The sequence below is a fragment of the Spea bombifrons genome, chromosome 7, assembly GCF_027358695.1.
Source record: "Spea bombifrons isolate aSpeBom1 chromosome 7, aSpeBom1.2.pri, whole genome shotgun sequence".
NCBI lineage: Eukaryota > Metazoa > Chordata > Amphibia > Anura > Pelobatidae > Spea > Spea bombifrons.
Window position 1 is genome coordinate 8,697,030 of NC_071093.1, and position 7,232 is coordinate 8,704,261.

The 7,232-nt window shown below is 38.1% G+C and overlaps 1 long non-coding RNA gene across 1 annotated transcript; it reads left to right on the forward strand.

The window, feature by feature from the left end:
• Positions 1-4,250: 4,250 nt before the first annotated feature.
• LOC128502100 (uncharacterized) lies at positions 4,251-6,990 on the forward strand. Its single transcript, XR_008355088.1, has 2 exons — positions 4,251-4,369; positions 6,870-6,990. It is a non-coding gene; the product is annotated as an uncharacterized LOC128502100 (long non-coding RNA).
• The last annotated feature ends 242 nt before the right edge of the window (positions 6,991-7,232 follow it).

The window sequence follows — 7,232 nt, forward strand, 5'->3', positions numbered from 1 at the left end:
GGCTTACACACGATGCTGTGATGCAGCTGAAAGGGTTAACCAGGCAGATCACTTCTTTGTACGCAATGTTTTACGATAGCTGTGGTGTTATAGGGATATTGTATGAAGCGTCTCACTACTGGTACATTTATAGCAAATTTAATACAACTTAGCATATGATGTATAGTACGTTTATTCGGTACATGATTTTACGGTATCTCTAGATCATTTTGTTTTGTAAACAGATACAATGAATAGCTTTTAAGGACAATAGTAGAGACACATCACACTGACATGTTCTGTATAACTCACAGTTATAGATAGTAATATGGATTAATATGTTATCTAATCACTGTACCCCATACAAATGCCAAAAATATATAAATACACTTCACATAGTCTTCGCTGACCAGAAATCCCATCAGTGTGGATTAATAATTAGGCAAAATGTCGATAATGAGGCTCATTATAAAACTGTGAGCTATGGGCGTTATAGGAGGCAGTGGCACTGTCATGGCCCGACCCTGAGTACCAGTCTCAGCACCCCTCCTGTCAACCATAGTACCTGGTGGTCTTGTCAGAAAGCAACAAGGCCTGTTCCTCCATAACATAGAAGGACTGCATGCTTCATTGACACCACAACGAGGGACAGTGACCTGAGACTGATCCCACATCACTACCCAGGAGAGTGATCCGAGACTGATCCCTCATCACCACCAGGGATAATGACCTGAGACTGACCACCATCACCACCTGGGACAGTTGCCCCAAACTGATCCCTCATCAACACCTGTGACATTTACCCCAGTATGATCCTTCATCACCACCAGGTATAGTGGTAATGGCCCAGGACATTCCATCTGCAGACATATGGAGAGGAACTGTGGCCTAGGGTGTAATTGATATTGCACTGGGCAACATGCCTTCTATTCAAATATGGTCAAACGATGTTGCCCAAGGGACCCCTTTTTTTTTTTTTTTAGTAATGGCTCCTGTTCCAGAATACAGAAGATAAACTTTGAGTATTGTCTACTGACTAGGAGCATGTTACCCTCTGATCTTTAAACGGTGGCAGCTGTTAGCCACTTGTCATATAGCATCAAAGGCGCATACAATATTGCATAGCGGGACTCTGGCCATTAATAGAAAATAGATTTAAATACATTTGGACGTGTTGATGAGAGATTTCCTAAAGCAGATGTTTTAAAAGCACAAAGTGTCTAAGATATTATTTTAATGTAAAATGGCAATATTACCTATACATTCTGTTAGATGAAATATATATATAAAGATATGAACAGTAATTCAGAAAACTTGCAGTTAGCCGGGAATATTTTGTATTCTTGTATTTTGTATTCTGCAATAGGGAGCCACAAAAACAACAGGTTCAAGAATGGAGTTGAATTGAAACATATTGCTTAGAAAGACACAATACCAGCTGGTCAATTACATACTGAAACACAGGGGGCTATATTCTATTACCCGACTTTAAACTTGTCACTGCTTTTTATCTCATTTTTTATCGCAGTCTTTGGAAGAGTTGGTATCCTTTTACTTTTTTCCCTGGTAATAGAATCTACCCACAAGGAGTTCCAAAGGGGGCCAGCAGCTCTGAATGCCTTCTCATGTCTGTTCCTGGTGGTCTTGAGTGAGAGGGCATTAAGATCTCTCTTCCCCTGCTCCCTTGATAGTGAATGGGGGCAACAGGGCATGACATCATATATGGAGCAACTCTAGGAAGCGGGTGAAAAGAGATACCCCTGTTCCTTTATATTGGATCGAAGAGATTTCCATAACCTGGCCCCAGACTAAATAAGTAGAGATCTATAATTGAGAAGTGGAAGCCAAACACTGTGTGTGTTGGGAGGGGGCTATACCACTCACATGTTTGTATTAATAAGGGACGTGCAAATGTATACAAGATACCCATGGCATAAAGCTAAACACCCCTAAATTAACATTAGAATGTGGACTAAACACTGTATCATGGTCCTCAAAGTTTCAGCCACAAAAGGACACTTTTGTATTAGTGGGTGTGGTTTGGGGTGTGTCCAGGGGTGGAGCTTTACAAAGACTTCTTATATGACATTTGTGTCCCATTGATGGTTAAGGAATCTGGGAGATAATAAATGGTTTTTGTTTACAGAATATCATTTATAATCAGGTTTTCTTTTGTTTATATTTTTCTTTTGTTTTGTTATATACTCATTACCATGGCAAACATTGGAAAAGAGGCACATCGGGGGAGGAAAAAGGGACGGAGGGATTTGAGGAGGGACACTTTGGAGTAGGCTGTATATTCTCCCCATTATCCGAAGCCCACTTTCTCACCCAGTCCAGGCCCCCTCCACCTGGCTACCCTGTTCCATGCGCTACAAAGCGCCAATATGTTCAGTGCCACTAGACGTAGGGAAACGCTTAGTAGAGTGTTTCTGGTGAATAAGAGTACGACGCGGGTGACATTGTTAGTCTAGGACTCATACTTTCTATTTGGTTGGAGGCGTGGGGTAATTACTCAGGGAACTATAAAAAAATGACCCTTGCATAGATGGGGTCACATTTAATCAAACAGATTGCTGTCCCTGGCCGAAGCCTTCTATGTTATATTTATTCTCAGCAGCACCCTTGTAGGTTTAAATGGCTGCTATATATATATTGTAGTCGATCTCTGTAGGAGGCTACTATGTATCTGTGATCTGGGCTCACTCTTATTCTTGCCCGCTGTCAGATAGTTAGTTCCAGTAGTTGCATTTTCAACGAACCATCTGAGCCCAGGGGTATTTACAATACAATGTGTCATGCGCAAAGGCTAGGGGTGAAAGAGCAGGCATTCTTTGGCATCATTACATCATCTTTAACCCTTACATTTCCTGAAGGACGGACGGGATTTTTTAAATCGTATAATATGTCTCAGCTCCCAGATATCCGCCGCAGCCAGGCCACGTTAGGCACTTGCCTGCAGAGCATTTTGTTTGGGAGGGGTAATAGGAAGCAAAAGGGCAGAATGTAGAGTTAATATATGCGTGGAAGAGGGCATGAGGCAGTAAAATTACCCTGCCAGGCAGATGAAAATGGGGAGAGAGAAAAGGAGGTGGAGGTAACTAAGTAAGGCACTCAGAAGTAGTATTGTATATTTTTTTTACTTTATTTAGTTTAAGGTGGCAGGTCTAGGAAAACGAGGGCGATCAGGCCCCTTGGCGTCCCGCTGCTCAATGGGCTGGTTACAGAAGAGATCTTTGATCCCCCAACCGGTCCGTTTACACTATGGAGGCTGTCATGAGCCGGTGCAGCCTGCATTAGACTGCATTAGAGGACCCGGAGCGTCATATCCCAGCACCCGGTGTCTTAAAACACGCCAGCCCTGCAGGGGACACGCTGACCATGCGAGGGGGGGGGGTGGTTAGCAGGGGGCACTGCATTAGGTTGGGCCAAGGGCAGCACAGAAGGTAAATACATCTCTATAGATATACACATAGCCCAAAAAACATTCAGAGCTCCTCGAAAAGAGGGAGGAATGGACAGAAATGTTTGAAATAGGGACTGGCTTTCCTAAAGAGGGACACTTAGTAGCAATGGAGCAAAGTGCCTTTAAACTTTTAAGGTTGTATAGTTTTTAATCAACTTGAAAATACAAAAAAAACAAATATTCTTCAATTATATATCTTTTTTTTTTTAAATTTGACTTTTGAATTTTTAACTAATAATATCGTTTCAAAGATATTTCTAAAAATAACCTGAAAATGAAAAAAGTAATAATTTCTGGTCCAGTAATTAATGTAAAATCTCATGAATGACAATTTTTAGAACTACATATTTCATGATTGTGTCCCTTTAATGCCTTCCTCCATCATGCAGTTAAATATAATAGTAAATACAACTATGAGCTCTGGTGGCTTTTCACTAGTAATGTTGTATTTTGTTTTTAAACTGTGAGAAAAAAACTTTTACAAAATATATAATATATAATTGAGGACTTCATATAGCGCCCCCACAAGACCGTTAAAAGTATTGCACCTGAAAATAGGAGAACAGAATTTAAATCTGTCATAATTTCAAAGATCCTTCTACGTATTTTTTATTTCATATTTTTTATTTTTATTTTGGATAGTTATTCCAGGAAACAAATAGATATATTTTCATAAAATCTACCAACCACCACATTCATGTGACACAAAAATTAAGTAGTCTTGAAAGCTTGCAATCTGATCCAATTCTAATGCAATAAATGTATCGTCTTTAACAAACGTTCTCATTTTCTTTCGGTGTTCAGTCACAAAGAGCGTCACCTAGGGGTACCATAGCCATCCAGAATGGGGCTCCCACATTAGAAAGCCACTTGTTCTTCTTCAGGCTGGAAAAAGCTCGTTGACATAAGACAATACGAGATGAGGTGATAGGCTCACCATACCTGCATGCATGCGTTGGAAGGTATCTTTGTTCAGATCTCAGACTTCAAACATTTACTAGGATATATTTTCACTCCTCAGATATGCCATGTTTAGTTCATTATACAAAAAATGAATATGACCTTTGCATTTAAATGCGTAGAGTTATGATGAGAAAGACTCGTGATAAGGATGTACGTTCAGTGATAATGTACATGGTGGTACCGCTAACATAAACAACCTTTTACCTTCTAAGGTTGAGACGAAGCAAAAGTACAAGATAAGCAGACAGATCTAATGTACAATGAATGGGAAGCGTGGCATCAGGGTTAGCACATGTTAGTATGTTAGTATGGTGTACTTGTGAACGTTGTAAAAGTTTACTTATTCCCAAATCATGGTTCAAAATGAGTTTAAGCCACATTACAAATAAATGTAAACTTGTAAAGTATACAGAAATCAGATCATCTCTTTTAACAGCTGTTATTCCAGGTAATACCCGGGCGCTCACTCCACTCAAGACCATCTCTGACCCAAAATATCTGTCCCAATGCCATTGTGGTTCAATTCTGGAGCATTATCTGCAAAGTGATCCAACGCATTTCACGGTCCTCTGCTAATATGGCTTTAACCTTGTAAACTTTGACGCAGGCAGGGCCAGCTAAGCACTTTTTGTGGGATAAACATAATCGGTAACTAAAAAGCAGCGGTGACAGAGTAATAGATGTAAATCTATGTATACCCTATCATGGTTTTTTACACCGTGTATCCTGCTATGAAGTCTTTACATCTGCGTCGCATGGATTTGGTTCGCAGCTCATTAGAGAAGCAGAATGAAAGCTGGTAAAAGTGCATGAATATGTAATTTCTGGGGAAAACATGCTTAAAAATACAAAAAGCTGGCTCTGCATCTAGATTATCATTTAGGCTTTATAAAAGAAGCAGAATGGCAAGCTCGTGGAGATCTACTGGGTAGAAGCGATGTCATTTCAAATGACTTATTTATTGACGTGGAAAATTTACATAAAATTAAGGCTATGATAAGAAATAAGCTCCATCATTTTCTTATTTGTAACATTTTATAACCTGCCTACGCCAGTGTTAAGTTAACTGTGTTGCCTTTTCCAAATATCGCCCATTTCAAATGCTATATTATGTTATATTGTTATATGCCTGTTGAAGGTTTCATTTTGGTGATTAAACAAACCAAAATTACTTAAGGAATCACTACTGTGGTTACTATAGTAACACAAATCAAATTGTACCTGCATGCTGACAGCTGATCTACAAGATCCGTTTGTCAGCATGTAGATACAATTGCCTGATCGAAGGTTTAATATGTAGTTGTACCATTGTCTTATGGGCCTCTATGTATAGATATATAAGTATCCCTTGGTAAAGTGTAAGCTGTCTATAAGTTTAATATAATTATAGCAAAACTATGAAAATGTTCCCACTGGGAAAAATGTGTCCGTCCCCATGCATGAGTTATTTATCATAACATTTAGAGTTTTTATAGTACTTTTTGTACTTTTATTATTTTGTTCATTTGAAAAGATTTTTTTAGCTTTCAAATAAACCTGATACAAACAGAAGTCCAACTGTTGGTGGAATTGCTCGTACATCACACTAGAGTTGCTCTTGATGAGACATGCTATCTATTTTGTTTTACGCCACACGGCATAAAAACAGCAACTTAATAAAAGGATATTTAGACATATATTTCAAAAAATATACTTCAATTTATGGTGCAAACATTTAAGTTTTTTCCTAATTTTTATGTACTACCAGATCACTGAAAGGGTCCAAAATGGGTTTTCGTGAAAAAATGAATAAAGTCAATAAATGTTGTTTCAGAATATTCAAGCTTTTTTTGAGATAGCGAGAATATGAGATTTATGAAACCTTAAAGGATAAAACTTATTGAAAATCCCCCGGTCCATCGCCGCTTCGCTACTTCCTACAAACCAAGATGTTTATAGGAAATGTGTGAATTAACAGGCATCAGCTGTAATAAGAAATCACTCAATTTTCAGTGTGGAAAATTACTAGCCTGCCAACCCTAAAAAAACTGTGTTTTTTTAAAGGATAAAACAAATCTTTAAAAAATGACATTAACCCCCCCAATATTTAAACATGCACAGGTTAATAAACAGAATCATATAAAAAATATAGTAATGTTTGAGTAGGTATTGCTTTTTTTGTTTTTTTTTTAGATCTTTGCTACATATGGTTGTCTCCTCCTCCGTTCCTCAACTATACAAGTGATATGACTTCACATAATATAATATGACTTCACATAATATAATATGACTTCACATAATATAATATGACATCATGTAACAGTATGACTTTCTCCAGATTAAATTCCCGATGACTAAAAGGAAGTGTAATTGATGTATCACACTGGTGTAAAAGGACAGCCAGTCTTCGGTGATTTATAAATCAAATGAAACCGTTCGCCCCGTATTAAAGTCCCTGATCTGCTGTCATTTGTATTTTCAGGAACGTACTCAACGAAAGAAAATTGGAAGCGAGACTCACAGGACACACCATGTTTTTTGGGCTGAAGACAAGCACTTTGATGACTGTGCCAGACAGTTAAATAAAAAACACTTTGTGCCTCGAGGCAACGATTTATGAATCATATAAATATTACTCCAAATGTTGAGTTGACTTTTGGAAAGTACTTCTGACTGGGGTATCAAGCAGAATTCATAAAGGACATACATCTCCAGACATCTCCAGACACATATGTGTATGTGTGGGTATATATGGAAATCAAGTATGGAACAAGGCTAGTGTCCACCATGTTTATATATATATATATATATATATATATATATACATATATACCCACATATATAT